This window comes from Microtus oregoni, unplaced genomic scaffold (genome assembly GCF_018167655.1).
Source record: "Microtus oregoni isolate MIOR12 unplaced genomic scaffold, Mior012 000044F_ref0000062, whole genome shotgun sequence".
NCBI classification, from domain to species: Eukaryota; Metazoa; Chordata; class Mammalia; order Rodentia; family Cricetidae; genus Microtus; species Microtus oregoni.
Window position 1 is genome coordinate 9,947,289 of NW_024543218.1, and position 19,086 is coordinate 9,966,374.

The window sequence follows — 19,086 nt, forward strand, 5'->3', positions numbered from 1 at the left end:
CTGGTCTCGAACTCACAGAGATCCGCCTGCCTCTGCCTCCCGAGTGCTGGGATTAAAGGCGTGCGCCACCACCGCCCGGCATGAATTTTTTTTGTCTTCAATGTTCCACTTAACTTTTATGATCTTGTTTCCAGTCACCAGATATCATATTTTGACCTCATGTATGCCATCAGTGCCCTACGTTAGTCTCTCAGAAGTTTCAGTATGTGTGCTGGAAGTGGGTTTTCTTCTCTCTGTGCTCTGTCTCTGTGCCTTGTTTCTCTGGGTGCCCCCCTTTTTTACTTTGTCTTTGCTCCCATTTGTCATGTTAAATGATTCCTTCACATCTCTGGTGGCTGATAATCTGTTCAAATGAGCTTAATGATATGTGGATTCATTCCTCTAAGGATGATCTGTCAGAACCATGAGTTGTAGGGCTTTCAACACAGGCATCTTCTCTTGTCCTGATGCACTTCCCTAGAGGGGATACTTTCCATATCCCATCTGAAAGTATTTGCCAAGTCTGTATTTCTGTGGTATTCTGAAAGCCAAGAAGAGGGAAAGGAACAGAGAGGTTTACAATGTTCTCTGATATTACATGACCATTTCTTCCCTGACTTCAATTATGCTTTGTGTCTCCAAGTTCAAAACTTACCTGACTTAAAATTCCTAGCAGCCTCCTTATTGCTTTTATCTAAATTTATATTGAACAATTCTACCAATAACTCCTCAGTAATCAGAGGCTGGGGTGAAAACGTGCTAGCTCAAAGAGGTTGAGGAGTAGGTAGTTGGCCTTCCTTCTTAACCAGCTTCTCTGGAGTTTTTTCCATCCTTCCAATCCAAAAGGAACAATCAAACTCTCCTTCCCTTTCTTCCTGTACATTTCTCTGTCTTCCTGACTCCCTCTTTACCCTCTATGACTACTTCCTGTCAACTAGCTGCTGCCTCTGCCTCCTGACCTCAGCCTTTTATTTAATTAACACATTCTCAGTGTACACAGTGTGATCAAATATCCTGTAATAGTTCCTCCTTTTTGGCTCAATAAAATATGATGGTTTTAACCTTAACACAGTGAAACTATATATAATAAGAACAATTATCAGATGAGAATTACATTTACAATATTGAGTCCATTTGTATTTGCTAAATTTGGTAACAAGAAAAACTGTAAAACTCTAACTACTTAGTCTTCACCCAATCAGAGACCTGAAAATGAGTAAACAGAAAGGGCAGAACAATCAACTTCAAAAACCACAGAAACAACAGAGACATCTGGCTGCCTGGACAATCACTAAGGTGCCTCTGCAACACTGGAGAATCAATCCTGGGCCTATAGGCCCAGAATATCTGACAAACCTTTCTGTGTATCAGGGATTTTGAAGGACTGGCCTACCTTATCTTGGCAGTTGACATGCTTTGTGACCTTCTTATCCAATTTGGACAGGGTACTGTCAGCAGTCGAAACAAGGGCAGTTTCTTGCCCAGTGGATAGCTTTGCCACATTTGAAGCAAGCTCCATATGAAGGTTCTTTGATGCCCATCATTTTTTTAAAAAATAGATTGTTGCTTCCAGGGGCAGATATGTCCCACTCTCATAAAAAGTCAGGGAGGGAAGCAGAGAAAAATGTAGAGCTCAATAAAAAAATTTAAAACGTCTTATGTTATTAAAACATTTTAAATGCCATATTCTTCAGATCTCAGGAACTGTTCGAAGACCACCTATCTAAAATACATGAGGCTAAATAAAGCTTATTTCTGTCTACATCTAAACATTTAGTACAAGTTTGTTATTTTAGTTATCCTAAACAGTTTGTATTACAAACTTTATATTACAATTTTAAATGAGTTGCATAGGTACAATATCTTACAGTATGTTGTAAAATAACCTTAAATTTGTATCAATATACAAAACCCCATACCAACGCAAAATGCTTGAAACAAGTAGTTGCATTTCAGTTTAAATGTAGATTCAATAATCAATCCTTTTATCCTATCATTTGGTTTTCCGAGAGAGTTTGAGTACAGAGGTGATTAAGTGAGTTATAGAAGGGAAAGGGAAGGGGGAGCAACACACACACACACACACACACACACACACACACAGAGAGAGAGAGACAGAGACAGAGACAGAGAGACACAGAGAGAGACACAGAGAGAGACACAGAGAGAGACAGGAGAGAGAGACAGGAGAGAGAGAGACAGAGAGAGACAGGAGAGAGAGAGAGAGAGAGAGAGAGAGAGAGAGAGAGAGAGAGAGGATTGGGGAGAGGCAGCAGCCATCTCTTCTGAAGAGGGACAGGTAGTAACCTATCATTTCCATATCACCATTTGCACCTTTTTTAAAGATAAAAGAGAAAGAAGGATAGAGGAATTGAAAAGAAAGACAAAAAGAGAAAAAACAGAAAGAAAAAACTCCCTTAATCTAGCCTCCTTTGTTTAGTTACCTCCTTGATCGTGACCAATAACAACTTGCAAACAACCCCCTAAACAATGACAAACATCCATAACCCACCAAATGATCAAAAGTCACCCATCCCACCTCTCATGAATGTGGGCATAGTGTTCTTTTTTCAATATTAAAAGTGTCATCTTTAATATCTGATTAGCGAGCAATAAGCTTGAACTCGGTGTTGGACTGAGCATTTAACATTGTTATTATCCCCACTTGATAGATATGGAATCTGTGATGCAGAAGGTCAGGTAGCTGGCAAGGGTCCTGTAGAGACGCAAAGATGGTTGGGTCTTCTGAGTGCACAGCCTCAAGAGTGGGCTAGGACAGGCCAACTGACCTTTTCCAGGGAGTTGGCTGCCAAGGGCTTGCCTTGCTCTTCCCTGGTTCAGTGACAATTGGGAGACATGGTTCTAGTGTGGACACTCCCAATTTGGGATGTGAATCTATACAAGTCACTTCCTTAGTCAAGTCTTGGTGACTTCACTCCTTAAACAGGAAGCTGAACAAGACTGTGAGTCCAGCATTCCACCCTCTTTACTGTCCTAGGCTTTTCCCTACCTTGGGATGTCTCTGGGATGAGACACGCCCTCACTTTCTGCCATCTTCTGCCAGTCTGTCATAATCACTGATCTTTTTTATTGTTTTTAATTGAGCTATATAGTTTTCTATGCTCCCCATCCTTCCTCTCCCCTCTGCTTCAACCCTCTCCCATGGTCCCCATGCTTCCAATTTACTCAGGAAATCCTGTATTTTTCTACTTCCCTTGTAGATTAGATTCATGTATGTCTCTCTTAGGGTCCTCTTTGTTGTCTAGGTTCTCTGGGATTGTGAATTGTAGGCTGGGTTTTCTTTACTTTATGTCTAAAAGCCAGTTATGAGGGAGTACATATGATAATTGTCTTTCTGGGTCTGGGTTACCTTTCTCAGTATGATGTTTTCTAGATCCTTTCATTTGCCCACAAATTTCAAGATGTCATTACTTTTTTCTGTTGTATAGTACTCCATTGTGTAAGTGTACCACATTTTCCTTATCCATTCTTCAGTCAAGGCGCATTTAGGTTGTTTCCAGGTTCTGGCTATGACAAACAATGGTGCTATGAAAACAGTTGAGCACCTTTGGGTATACACCCAAAAGTGGTATTGCTGGGTCTTAAGGTATGTTGTTTCCTAATTTTCTGAGAAATCACCATACTGATATCCAAAGGAGCTGTACTGGTTTGCACTCCCAACTACAATGGAGGAGTGTTCCCTTTACCCCACATTCTCTCCAGCATAAGTTGTCATCAGTGTTTTTAATCTTGGCCATTCTTACAGGTGTAAAATTGAATCTCAGAGTTGTTTTGATTTGTATTTCTCTAATGACTAAGGATGTTGAGCATTTCCTTAAGTGTCTTTCAGCCATTTTAGATTCTTTACTTGAAAATTTTCTGTTTATGTCTGTGCCCCATTTTTATTAGATTATTTGTTCTTTTGATGACCAATTTCTTGAGTTCTTTATATATTTTGGAGATCAGCCTCTGTCTGATGTGGGGTTGGTGAAGGTCTTTTCCCATTCTGTAGGCTGCCATTTTACCTTGCTGACCATATCCTTTGCTTTACAGAGGATTCTTGGTTTCAGGAGGCCCCATTTATTGTTTCTTTCTGTGTCTAGCTACTATTTAGGAAGTGGTCTCCTGTTCCAATGCATTCAAGTGTACTTTCCACTTTATCTTCTATGAGGTCCAGTGTGGTTGTTCAAGTCTTGCTGTTGTAGAGCCACCAGGTTTTTTTGGTGTCATGTTGCTCTTTGTGGTGTTGAGTGTGTTCTTACCTTGTCTATTCATCTTCTCCTCTGATTGATGTAGTTGGGGCCATGTCTCTGGTGATCAATCTTCTAGGTGCCAGTGAATCCAAGGCTCAGATGGTTGCTCCTTGTGGTGCAGACAGGGCCATGTTTCCAGTCACCCCAGAGGTTACTTGGTGTTACTGAAGGTAGCTTAGCACTCCCAGGGGTCACTCTGCAATCCCTGAGGATCTTTTTGGGCCTACTACCACAGAGGTTGCTTGCTTGTGCCTGCTTTTCCGGATGCCACTGATTCACGCCCATCCCACCAAAGTCTCTGTCTGAAGCCTGCTCCCTTAGTGGTGGCTCCCTTGTATCTTTTCCTTTTGCCTTGGGCCTGCTCTGGTGGAGGTCACTGGCTCAAGCTCCTGTGGAGGTTGCTACCTTGGGCCTGCTCTGGCTGAAGTCAGGCCTGTTTCCACAGATGTTCCTGTCTTGGGCCTGTTCCCTTGGAGGTCCCTGACTCACATCTGGTCCCTCAGAGGCCTCTAGCTCAGGCCTGCTCCTTAATGGTCACTCCCTTGTACCTGCTCCTAATAAATAAAGGGTAATTTTGACAGAAGTAGGTATGAATGGAGGGCCAACTATGTGAAAAGAGACAAGAAGAGCAGAAGTCAGAGTGATCCATCCCTAAAACAAAGCAAACCAAAGACTGCCAACCAATCAGCCAAAGACAAATACAGACCAAATTTTCTCTCCTAATTCTCAGACAGGACAAGCTCTACTGACAACTAGATCCTAGACTTCTGCCTTTCTGATCTGTGACCTAAGTCACATTCCTGGTAGTTCTTTAGTAGTTAGCCCTTTAAACACACACACATGCATGCACGCACGCACACACGCACACATGCTGGACTCTGGAAATGCATCAGTTCAATTTTTCTCTCTTTTGTCTCCAGCAGAGGAGACTGTGATCAGATGGTAAAATATTCAGGAAAACTATAAAAGCAAGAAGGAACAAGTCACCTTCCAGGAGAACTCTGTCATCTGCAGAATTTGTCCCTTTCCAGACAGTTGGAGTTTTAGATTTTATTAATGTACCAAACTTATTGTTACTCATAAATTTAGAACAAGAAAAGACTGTGATAATTGTAAAGAACCAGATTTACAACCTTTGAACTCAGGCTGATACACTGAACACCTGAAAATACTAGTCTCTGTAACTTTTCCATCACCCTGAAATGTTCTCCTGCCTATGTCTCCTGTATCTCAGACTCTCACCTAATGGACGGATGAAATGCTTCCTCTGTGATTTACTTCCATCAGAGAACTTACTTTGTGCCTCTTCAACAGGATTCTTACTTCCTGAGTGAGCTCTTAGAGAGAATTATCAAATTCAAAGGGAATGTGTAGTTGATAGAATTTGAAGGTGAAAAGTTTTTAAGTTTCAGAATCTTGGGATTTTCCCCCATTATTATTTTTCCCAACAAAACATAGCTAAGAATTATAGCAATTTAGATTTTGTTTGAACTCCAACTCTGCCACTTATCTATGTGATAATGGAAAAAATATTTCAGCCCTCAGTCTCCATTTATTTATTTGTATTTAGTTATAAATAATACATATTTCATAAGACTGTCATGGAAATTAAATAAAATAGGATAAATAAAACTCACAGACAATGCCTTGTACTATAACTTCTAGTATACAATAACTTCTAGCCACACCCATTCCATTCTTCATTTTTCTTACCCAATTGGATCAGAGTATTAAGTCAGTTCTCCTATAGAGAATTCCACCCCCCATGTATCCCTGTTTTGCATATCTCATCAAGAAACTGTACAAGAAGTCACAGCTTGAGCATCTTTTGTGTATATGCCTGAGAGTGGTATTGCTGGATCCTCAGATAGGCTGATCCCCAATTTTCTGAGAAACGGCCATATTGATTTCTAAAGTGGTTGTACAAGCTTGCATTCCCACCAGCAATGGATAAGTGTTCCCCTTACTCCACATCTTCTCCAGCATAAGCTATCATTAGTGGTTTTTGATCTTAGCCATTCTGACAGGTGTAAGATGGTATCTCAGAGTTGTTTTGATTTGTATTTCCCTGATGGCTAAGGATGTTGAATATTTCCTTAAGTATCTTTTGGCCATTTGAGATTCTTCTGTTGAGAATTCTATGTTTTTAGAATTTTAATGTCTAATTTCTTGAGTTCTTTATATATTTTGGAGATTAGTCCTTTGTCTGATGTGTGGTTGGTGAAGATCTATTCCCATTCAGTAGGCTTCCTTTTTGTCTTATTGACTGTGTCCTTTGCTTTATAGAAGCTTCTCAGTTTCAGGAGGTTCCATTTATTTATTGTTGCTCTCAGTGTCTGTGCTACTGGGGTTATATTTAGGAAGTGGTTATATTTAATGCATGGTTCTTTGCACATGCATTGAAGACTACTTACCATTTTCTCTTCTATAGGGTTCAGTGTCGTTGGATTTATATTGAGGTCTTTAATCATTTGGACTTGAGTTTTGTGCATGGCGATAGATATGGATCTATTTTGATTCTTCTACATGTTGATATCCAGTTATGCCAGCACCATTTGTTGAAGAAACTTTCTTTTTTCCATTGTATAATTTTAACTTCTTTGTCAAAAATCAGGTGTTCATTGGTGTGTGGAACAAAAGCATTTATTCAACTATGTTCATAATAGCATTATTTGTAATAGGCAGAACCTGGAAAAAACCTAGATGCCCCTCAACTGAAGAATGGATAAAAAAGATGTGCCACATTTACATATTAGAGTATACTCAATGGTAAAAAAAAAAAACAATGGCATCTTGAATTTTGCATGCAAATGGATGTAATTAGAAAACACTATCATCAGTGAGGTAACCTAGGCCCAAAAAGATGAATATGGTATGTACTCACTCATAAGTGGATACTAGCTATAAACAAAGGACATTGAGCTTATAGTTCATGATCCTAAAGAAGCTAAGTAATAAGGTGCACCCCAAGAGAAACATATAAATCCACCTGGAAATCGGAAACAGACAAGATTGCCTGACAAAATTCGGAGCATGGGAGTAGGGGGAGAAGGGAGGATAGAAGGGGAAGAGAAGGGGAGAAGGAGAGGGGTGAAGAGAACTTGAGGGAGTGGGATAGTCGAGATGGAGGAAGGACAGAGATGAGAGCAAGGAAAAAGATATCTTGATTGAGGGAGCCATTATAAGGTTAGCAGGAAATCTGGCTCTAGTGAATTTCCCAGGAATCCATAAGGATGACCCCAGTTAAGACCCCAAGCAACAGAAGAGAGGGAGACAGATCTTGACTTGCCTTGTAGTCAGACTAATGTAGTCAGACTGATGAATATTTAAATGTCACCATATAACCTTCATCCAGCAACTGATTGAAACACAGAGACCTGCACTGGAGCACTGGACTGAGCTCCCAAAGTCCAGGTGAAGAGTGGGATGAGTGAGAATATGAGCAAAGAGGTCACCCATGATGGGTCCACCCACTGAAACAGTCTACCTGAGCTAATGGGAGCTCACCAGCTCCAGCTGGACTAGGAAGAAACAAGCATAGGACCAAACTAGTCCCTCTGAATGTAGTTGACAATTGAATGGTTGGGGGAGACTGAGGGGTCACTGGCAGTGGCACCAGGATTTATCCCTACTGCATGTACTGGCTTTTTGGGATCCTATACTCTTTGGATGTATACCTTACTCAGCCTAGATATAGTAGGGTGGGCCTTAGACCTTCCACAAAGCAATGTGCCTTACCCTCTCAAAGGATTGGATGGGGGTAGGATGGAAGGATGTGTGGAAGAAATGAGAGGAGGGCAGGGAGTGAGAACTTGGATTGGTATTTCTTAAAAATCTAATCAATTTAAAAATAAATTTAAAAAAGTGGGAGTAAAACTCACACCATAACAACAAAATAACATGGAAAAAAAGAAGTCACAGCTTAGAAAAAGATCACGAGTTAATCTAGGACCTGAGAGACACTCTTAAACTCCATCATGGTTAGTAGAAAGCATGCTGTTTGAATACTGTGTCCTCAGCAATGTTGATCAGCATCACTACCAGTGTCCTGGGCCAGAAACTGATGATATGCATTCCCTGGGCTATTTACCTGTGATAGACCTTCCTCGGTACCTAATTTTCTGAATAAATGTTGGAATGCAGCTTGAATTTTGCAATCTTACGCCTTTTCATAAAGGCATATTTCTCTATATGGTTCGCTGAGCAATGAGTACTAAAGGGGGGAAGCTACTGTTCTTTCCAATAAGTCTTTCAATATATTTCATCTCCATTTGTTTATAACTTGTTAGACTCATTCAGTCCTTATTCAAATGCTTGGATATTTAGAATACAATGTCCTTCTTACTTTAACCCATTTTCTTCCTTATTTGTCTCATGAATGATTGTAAGTACATTTTTCTTTATTAATAATATTAATCAATAATTAGAAAATTTTTCTTGATGGGTTGTAGTGATGTCTTCATGACAATAAACTACATTGTAATATTGTAGAATATTGGTACAGTGTGAAATATAAATTATATAATATGAAATCATTATATTACTAATTATTCAAAAGTTGTCTTCTATTAAAAATTTCTTTATGATAGGTGAAACAAACAGAATTTTTCTTTCTAACATAAGATGAGCATGGAGATGACCAATTGCTCTTGTGGTTCAGTGATGCACTGTTACAAGTGACTTCCACTGTAGTTCTGCATAGACTGTAACAACTCCAGGAATCTTGTCCAACCAAAAAAAGATGGTTGGAAAACATTCAAACAATCTGTTTCTTTTCTCATTTTTAAAAGTTGTGGTGTGATTCACATGTCATAAAATGAATATATATTTTCCTTGTATTAACAATAAATTTCTCCCATATATATCTTGATATGGTTCTTCCCCCCACTATTTCCAGTTCCTCCTCACACATCACCTCCCATCCAAATCCACTCCCTTTCTGTCTCTTATTAGAAAACGAGTAGGCTCCTAAAGGATTATGTTATGATATGATAAAGCAAAAACCATTACATCAAAGTTAGACAAAATAAACCAAAGATAAAGAGCCCAAGAATCAGGGACCCACTTATTTGCACTCTGAAATCCCAGAAGAACTCTAAATTTGAAGCCAGAACACATGCACAAAGGAAATGGTAAAGACCCATGAAAGCCCTGTGCATACTGCCTTAATCTCCGTGAATTCATATAAACTTTAATTGTGTTGGTCTAGAGGTCCTTGTCTCCTTGGTGTCCTCCATTCTCTCTGGTTCTTTAACTTTTTCTGCCTCCTCTTCTACAGGGTTCCCTGAGCCCTGGGCAGAGTGATCTGATAGAGATAACCTGTATAGGGCTGAGTGTTCCCAGGTTTCTCACTCTTTGCAGTATGTGGCTGTGGTCTCTGTATTTGTTCCCCACTGATCGCAGGATGAGACTGATCTATGAGTATAGCAGAATGTCATTAGGAGTCTTTTAATACTACATTGTTTTTGTTTTAGAACATTGAGTGCTATTTGGTTTTACTTTAGGTCCCTGCGCTATCTAGTCTGAGGTTCTTAATAACCCAAGCAGTATTGGGCATGGTTTCATCTAAGAGAGTGGGCCTTAAGTCAAATTAGATATTGGTTGGTGACTCCCGCAAGCTTTGTGCCACCATTGCACTGGTGTAGCTGGTAGGCAGGACACCACTGTGGATCTAAGGGTTTGTAACTGGCATGGTGTTTGCTGTTCTCTTTTGGTAGCATGCAAAGTACCTTCCTGTGCCAAAAATTGCTAAAATTTAGGGGTTAAGACTCTATGCAGGTACTAGCTCAATTTCTCCATTTTAAGTGAGTTGTATAGGTGTTGTCTTCAGCAATGGAGCTTTGCCATCAGTTTGTGAAGAGTAACCTATAGTCTTGGCAACAGCCTGGGTTGTTTGGGGATTCCCACGTGACCGCTTGGCTACCAATTCAATTAGATATAACCCAATCCCAGTAGTGGAAGTTTCATTTGGTGACAAGAGATGCCAGTTGGGACTCTGTTTCCCTCGTTGTTTGGTGATTTCAGTTGGATCTCCTTCCTATATGTTTATATTTCAGGAAGCTTCTACTTTATTAGGTTTCCACTACCCCTCAAATGGCCTCTAATTTTAGCTGTCTGTCCCCCAAATAAATGTATCTTATCTATATGCATTAATGACTGTTAGTAGATGTGAGGGTCGTGTCCCAGCCAAGTTCAGGTCCAGAGAGGAGGACAGGAAGTGGGCTCAAAGAAAAGTCTGATCACCAGATGAGTTTCACACAAATGGTGGCCCTGAATAGCTCGAGCCGTCTTTATTTATACCTCAAAAACAAACATGCTTGTCCCACACTATGGGGTTAACCTCGGACAAAACAAATGCATCCCCCCCCAAATTTTTAAATTAAAACAATTTTAAACAAAAAACAGTGCTCAAATTTGCTAGCTTAGCTAAACATTGAGCCAGGCACATCCTTGTCCTTACAAAGCTAAAAGGTGATAAACATGGGCACACATTCTCAAGCACAAGAGTATCTTTCAAAACTTAACAAAGCATATTTACAGTTAGTGTACAGCTAGCTTGTATTTTCTAACTGTTCCCTTGCCCTAGAAGAGGGTAGGGCACGTCCAAGTCTCTCTATAAAGGGCAAACTTTAGTAGGACACTCTTTTCCCACCACACCACATTGTTCTTAATGTTTTTTCCCAGAATGATAGGTGCCCATTAACTTTTGTTGCCTCTGCTCATGCCTGCACTGAGCCAGAAACTTCCTAGGGTCTGGGGTGATAGATGATATTTCCAGAAAAGAAACCTGAGAAGCATCATTTCCCAAAGAATTTTAGGGGAAAATATTTGAGGAAATAAATGAGTTTTGGGGAATGATTACATCTGTCCCTACATGACTGATAAAGTGAATCTAAAAACCACCAAGAGAATCACCAACATTATGAGAGAGAAGAGAGCCTGCAGGCCACACAGTCCCAGCAATATCTGGGCTGTCCCGAGGCCCACTGGTCATTGCTGAGTGAGAGACAAGCCACATGGCTCACAAGTAGAATGTACATATTAATGTAATTATCAGACAAATCAACAGAAGACCATTTTGTTCCTCTGAAACATATAGAACATTATAAAACAGCACCTAGGTCCTCGTCACTGAAAGTTCATTCATGGTCCATTACACTCAGTCCATTCACGCATCCCAGGCGCACCTGCAGTTCTGATGGGCCGAGCCCCCATTTTTAAAAAGCCTAAATCATACAGTATTCTCACTTGCCTGAATTATTTTCTCAACAGAGTAATTTTGAGATTTTTCTCAGGACATGTGTGTTGCTAGAGTATCTTTTAATTGCTGAGTCATATAGAATTTTAGGTGACTAAAACTTTCCCCAGACTGCCCTAACATGTAGCTGCAACATGAGTCATATCTGATTACATGGCTGCTCTGTTGGAAGGAAGGATGGGAAGGGATTTGTCTCTCTAGGTTCTGCACTGGAGAGCAACCTGGAGTATCCTGCAGAAATTGGCTTCTGCACAGATCAACTACATCATTCAAAACTAATTCCACACTTTGAAATTTTGTGAAGAAATGTATGTTTCTTTCTATAAGGGACTGGTTATCTTATTTATATATGTCTGTTTGAAATATGGATGTGTGCCAGACAGTGGTGGTGCATGCCTTTAATCAGGAGGCAGAGGCAGGTGGATCTCTGTGTTGTAATAGGAGCGGCGGGCTACGTTCCTGCCACCCGGCCGCCCACACAGCTAGCTTTATCCGAAATAATTACACGGAAACTATATTCTTTTAAACACTGGCCCATTAGTTCCAGCCTCTTATTGGCTAGCTCTTACATATTGATCTAACCCATTTCTAATAATGTTTGTAGTCCCACGAGGTGTGGCTTACCAGGAAAGATCTTAACCTGCGTCTGTCTGGAGTGGGAGAATCATGGCGACTGCCCGACTTGGCTTCTTTCTCCCAGCATTCTGTTCTGTCTACTCCACCTACCTAATTTTCTGTCGTATCAGGCCAAGCAGTTTTCTTTATTAGTTAACCAATTAAAGCAACAGATAAGATACAAGACCCACCTCCATCATCTCTGTGAGTTCAAGGCCAGCCTGGTCTACAAATCAAGTTCTAAGACAGCCAGTGTGCTGTTACACTGAGTAACCCTGTCTCAACCCCCCACCAAAATCAGCTATTATTCATAAGAGATCAACACCATTAAGGTACTTCACGGAGAGAATAGGCTCATGTTTCCTTGGGACTCATTTCCACAGCACACAGAAGCTGTGTTCCAAAGAGGCCAAAGCTGAACTTGACAATATGAGTCACTCACATGGTACTGATGTAGAAAAGGATGAAAGCCGCAGGGTTGAAGGGATCATAGGAAGAAACTGAAGCTTGGTACCATTTGGCCAGACTGGAGAATTGAAGGGAGACAAAGAAAGGACATTGGTGAAGGTGCAGCCTCAGTCAGGAGACCAGGGGTACTGGAGATGCTAAGACTGTCGACCACCTCCCAAGGACAGTAGCCAGAGTAGAGCGGAGCCAGCCTGAGAATGGGGGACAAGCTGTGGACGGCGGAACTGGAGAGGTGGGACTGTCCAAGCCCTTTGCAACCTAGATCATGATGGAATTCCAGATGTCAGACGCTAGGCTACAGAATTTTCTTTATGTCTTGACAAATACTGTAAGATGTAATGATTATTTTGATTTTTATATTTAAGTTTTTCTTTATGGATAAAATGTGGTCTCTATTAGAGAAAAGTCCTTGGTTGCTGAAAAGAATGTGCATTTCATCACTGTTGTTTGGAATATTCTCTACATGTTAAAGTCATCTAAGCTAGTGTTCAGGTTAGCTCTCAAATTGTTTGTTTAATTTGATGACATAATGTAGCATGAAGTCTAGTTGGTCTTAATAAATAAAATCTTGGAGTCAGATATTACGGGGTGAAAGTTGAGGGATCAGAGACAGAGAGCATCTAGTCCCTAGAGTATTCTTACCTCTACTAATGCTCAGACCTAAAGGGCGACCCTGTCCTCAGACTGCATCTTAGGCCCACCTTATAGTCTCTCTGCCCAGCCATATCACTCCGTCTCCACCTCCCTGGTGCTGGGATTAAAGGTATGGGACATCACCACCTGGCTCTGTTTCTCTTTGAGACTGGATCAATCTAATGTAGCCCAGTGTAGCTTTGAACTAACAGAGATCCATTTGCCTCTGTCTTCTGAGTCCTGGGTTTAAAGGTGTGTGTCACCACTGTCTGGCCTCTAGTGACTTAGCTCTGCACTCTGATCTTCAGGCAAGCTTTTTTTTTTTTTTTTTTGTAAAACATAAACGAAGTATCACTATATTGCCACACATATTTACCAATACAAATGTGATATTGCAGTCACCCACTATCTGGATATATTTGTCCATCTAAGTCCAATAGTGTTTATTTTATGAAAATAAATGCACTGATGTTCACAGCACATATAGTTATTAGAGCTTTGCGATGAATAATTTGCACAATTAATTATTCGTAGTATATATAGTAACTGTATATGTGTTTGTGTGTAAGAGAGAGAAAGACAGATAGATACTGTGAGAGAGAGACAGAGAGAGAGAACTGGGGATCAAACCAGGGCCTGTAAACTTGTGAAAAGCAGGCAAGTATGCAAGTGTTCCATCGTTGATCTACATCCGCAGTCCATGCTGTGACTTCTTTCTTGCTTCTGATTAACCTTGGCCTGAAATCTAGTTTTTCGGGTATGAGTAAGGCTACTGCTACTTTTCCTCAGGTTCCACTTGATTGGAACATGTTCTCTTCTCTCACTCATAGTCTGTTTCTTTGCCAGTGAAACAAGTTTCTTGTAGACCACAGACAGCTGGGGCTCACTCTTTAATCCAATTAGTTAATATGGTTCTTTCTAAAGAACAAATAAAGTTCTTTGAGACAAGGTCTATTCTGTACCCTAGTCTGGCATGAAACTCACTGTGTAACTCAGGCTGGTCTTGATCTGGAACTTAAGGGAAATACCCTTGCTTAAGCCTCCTAAGCAAACACCATCACCTCCGCTCTCAATAGAGCTCTACTTGAAATTCCGACTTATGTGTTTATTCATTATTATGTGTGTATGCATGGTACAGAGAGGGTGTATGCTACAGGGTTCATGTGAAGGTCAGAACACAGCTCTGTGGAGTTAAACTTGGGTCAACAGGTTTGTGTTGCAAGTGTCCTTACCCACATGAGCCCTACTGACCGTCCCTTTAAAACAGCTCTGTACGTAAAGCCTACATATATAGAAAGGTTTGTTGCTGGGAAAATACTCTATTGTCTTGTTATTGTTGTTTTCTGCTTTTTGTATGAATTCTCTATATTTCAATTTTTTTCTCTTTTTTGTCTTTGTGGTTTGATAATTTGATGAGTTAATAGCGTTTTATGTTTATCTTCCTTGTCTTTCATTTGCTTTTCTTAGTGAGATTTTCTCCTTGATTTCTCACGATTGCATATTTTTCTTCAGCATTTGTGTATAAATGCTAAACTGATGATGTTTGATCTTGGTTTCCAACAATCAAAATTAAATTCCTTTAGGCATATTCTGTAATGCTGGCTTTTTGGTCACAAACTGTTCAATGGTATGTTTATCTTGAATATTTTTTGTTAGTTCTTTGATTTTTAAAGGATAACTTTGCTGGACATAGTCATATTAGTTAGCAGTCAGTTTCTTTCTTGGTATTTTAAGTGTGATATAATGATATAAATGAGACTTATTTTTTCATCATGTCTTTGTGGGATTAACACTCTTGTACATGGATGTCTGTATCTTTATAGTTTTCTGCTACTACTGGATTTTTTATGTTTTTAGGGTTTGGTTTTTTTTTTTTATTTTTTTTTTTTTTTGATTTTCGAGACAGGGTTTCTCTGTAGCTTTTGGCTCCTGTCCTGGAACTAGCTCTTGTAGACCATGCATGTATTTTATCTGCCCTTTCTGGAGTGTTTCTAAGCATCGTGGCCTAGTTATGCTGCGAATGTCTTGGATGTTGTGATTATAATTTTTTCCTTATTGCTACCAGAATGCAGTAATCCATCACTTTGCTTCCAGCCCTGATAGTCTTTCACTTGATCTAGTTAAGCTATTTTTGTAAAATTAAAATTTTAGTACTAAATTTTGTGTTTCATTAAGATGCAAACCCATTTTTCTTCCTATATAATAATGCAACATTAATCAGACATTAGAAATAGGAACAAATTTTGTGAAATCATTAATTATACATATAGTGTACGATATTGAAAATACATTTATACAGGTTCCTATTTGTTTTTATTACTATTTAGGTTATGCATATCTGCTCAAATCATGTCAATATCAAATATATCAATATTGGTTTGGTACATGCCCAACTAATTGTTTTTAAACCGTTGAAGAGTGTTTTAATTTTTTTTTTTTGATTTTTCAAAACAGGGTTTCTCTAGAGCCTGTCCTGGAACTAGCTCTTATAGAACAGGCTGGTCTTGAACTCACAGAGATCTGCCTGCCTCTGCCTCCTGAAAGTTGGGACTACAGGCATGTGCCACCACTGCCTGGCTAAACTGATGATGTTTGATATTGGTTTCCAACAATCAAAATTAAATTCCTTTCAACAAATACCACTTCAGCTTTATTCTATCAAAATTAATAATAATTCTATAATATCATCTAATACATACTACATATTCAACGAACTGACATTATTTCAAACATTTATTTTTTAATTTTTTGAGAATTGTATACTTTGTTTTTACCACTTTCTACTTGGTCTCATCCCTCTAACCTATCAAGTATTTCCCCTCCCTCTCAAATCCATGACTTCTTTTTCTTTAAATTTTTTTGTTATTTTGTTACTTTATTTTTGTTACATGTATCCATGCATATAAATATATAGATACAACCTGTTGAGTTTATCTAGTGACTTGTATGTCTGCATATGTTTTAGGGCTGACCACATGATTTGAATAGCCAATCAGGGAACTCATCACTGGGGAAGACTGATTCTTCTTCTCTTTTTTTTTTTCTTTTTTTAGTTGTTAGGACCAAATTTTAGTTATATCCACAAACCTCACTTAAATATATGTTTATATCAGGACAATTAAAAACACTTAAATAAAATCCATTTTGAGTATATTCTAAATATATTTATATTATTTTTAATATTTAATATATATTAATTCAATAGTATATAACATATATTTTTCTTTTTCATTCAGGACTGTCCCTTAACTCCTTCTGCTAGAAAAAAGCATAACAAATCATAGTCATGTAGTCAATGACAGTCTCACACTTCAGATTTGGTTACTGTGATCTTATGGAATTTTTTTAAATTTACTGTTTTTATGTACATATGTACATGATGTGTGTATAAGTGGTGAGTGTGTGTTCATGACGTCGAGGGTGCACATGCAGGTGTGTTCATGTGGAGGTGAGGGGCTAACTTTGTGGCATCAATAATTTCCAATTGTCACACTTGTCAGATAAATAACTTTACCACTGAGCCATTTCTCCAGCCAAGTATTATTTAGCTTAGAATTATACCACCTAGGTTTCCTATATAATTATATTACAATCTGGCTTACTATATTCCAGTATCTCTGCGGCCAGGGTCTTGTTACATATGCTGGCTAGAATTGATGGCGCTCCTGCCTCCGTCTCTTAGTGTCTGGGTTCAGGATGTGCCAGCATGTCCAGCCCAGTTCAGTCTTAAAGCATGAAAACGACGTACATTGGTGCTGTTGTAGTTTGCAGTCCATTGTGTCAGTAGTGAGGATACTTCCGGTTGATGGTCAATCTGAACAGGGGGCTCAGATGCAAAAATAGTCTCATCTTTTCCTTATAAACTTCCCTATCAGTCTGTAACTGATGGTTTTAACATCCATTGATATGTATTATTCATATCTATGGTTTCTTTTGATTCAAATACTTTTCAAAAAATTCTATCATGTCTTCATTTTTTTCTTCAGTGTAATTATATTGGTATACAGTTGGATTCATTTGTTTCTTTTTTTTTTTTTTTTTTTTTTTTCGGTTTTTCGAGACAGGGTTTCTCTGTGGTTTTGGAGCCTGTCCTGGAACTAGCTCTTGTAGACCAGGCTGGTCTCGAACTCACACAGATCCGCCTGCCTCTGCCTCCCGAGTGCTGGGATTAAAGGCGTGCGCCACCACCGCCCGGCTCATTTGTTTCTTTTTTAAAAGAGATTGTTTTTTATTTTAATTTTGGCTTTTGGAAACAAAAATGTTTTATAGACTTTCACAATGGTACTTATATTCCTAGTTTCTAAGATGAAACTGTGTAGGGATAAATATTTTATATTATTTTGCTCGTTTTTAAAATGCCATGTAGTATTTGTAAGATATATTCATTAGACTCCTTAAAAGATGAAAGAAAACACACACCTGTAGTCATATTTTGTTTGTGATTTAATAAATAAAGCTTGCCTGAAGATCAAACAGCAGAGCTAAGCAACTAGTTAGCCTCAGATGCCAGGCTGCCTTCAGTTTCTTAATCTGCCCAGAAGCAGATGGATCTCTGAGAGTTCAAGACCACCCTGGGCTACCCGAGATTGAATCTGCTGTCTAAAAGAGAAACAGAGCTCACACAAAGGTGATCCTAGCACTTGGGATCACAAGCCTTTTTAATTTCAGCACTAGGGATGTGGAGATGTGGAGTGATATGGCTGGGGGAGATAGGAATATAAGATGGAGGGAGACAGGAGCTCAGAGCAGTCTGAGATTTCCTAGAGAGAGAGTCAGTCTGAGGATTCTTAGAGAAAGGATCCCCTCATTGGTCTGAGTATTGGTAGAGGTAAGAACTCTATAGTGGCTGGCTGCTCTGCTTCTCTGATCTTTCAGTATTAACCCCTATATCCGACTCTGGGTTTTTAAAATTTTACAAATTTTTTAGAATTTGTGCTACATCTGGCACCCAACTTTTGGAACACAAATTCACAAAAAAATTTCTTTTTGTTCCTGTAACCTTAAAGCTGCTGGCAAAGGCCAGAGCTACAGGCAGCCAGAGTCACCCCCTGCTGGCTGGGTTTTCCTTTCTTATCTCCTGGTGGGCTGTCCCTGGATCCCCTTTTCAGGCTACTGCCAAAGAGATAGCTGCCTTGCAATCCAGTCAGGCATCTACTGTTCTGTGCAGAAGCACTAAGACTTACATCTTCATCGTCAGCAGTGGCAAATTTAGTGAGAAATCTGGGAATTCTTAAAGGAAGGGATTAGTTAAAACAGAGTTTTTCCCTTGTTAAAAATGGGGAACACTATGATGATGGAGAGAGTTAGGTCTCTGTATGATTATGCAATGAATTATTTAAAAATGGAACAATTAAATAAGTGAATATCAACTTAACTGGATTGACATAATGTCAATGATTATCTTGATAATTCTTGGTTTATCTCTAAAATATTTGGTTAATATGAGTTCCAAGATAGATGCCTTAGAAAAATTCAGATAGAGGAATTTAAAGAACCAACTTCTACATTATAAGGGTAGAGGGAATAGCCCAAATCTTTCAACCAACCAACCTTAATATATCCAGCAACCTTACAGGAATTGCCAAATGACAGATATCTCGAGGGCTCTGTAAGAGCTGAATGAACTTCTGGGCAAATGTTAGATTTAAGGAGATTCAAGGACACGAAACTATCATATATTATTCATTCACGATTTATGAAGCAGATGTTAAACTCATGATCAACTTGTAATGAAATTATCTCTCAAGAGTGGAGAGACTTGGTTACGGCAGTCTTGCTTGCTTGGTCCACAATTACAGGGGAGGACCTGGTGGAAAGAAGAGACTAAGACCTTTAAACAATGGAGTAGGGCTAGAGGTATAGGCATCTCTCAAGATCAGC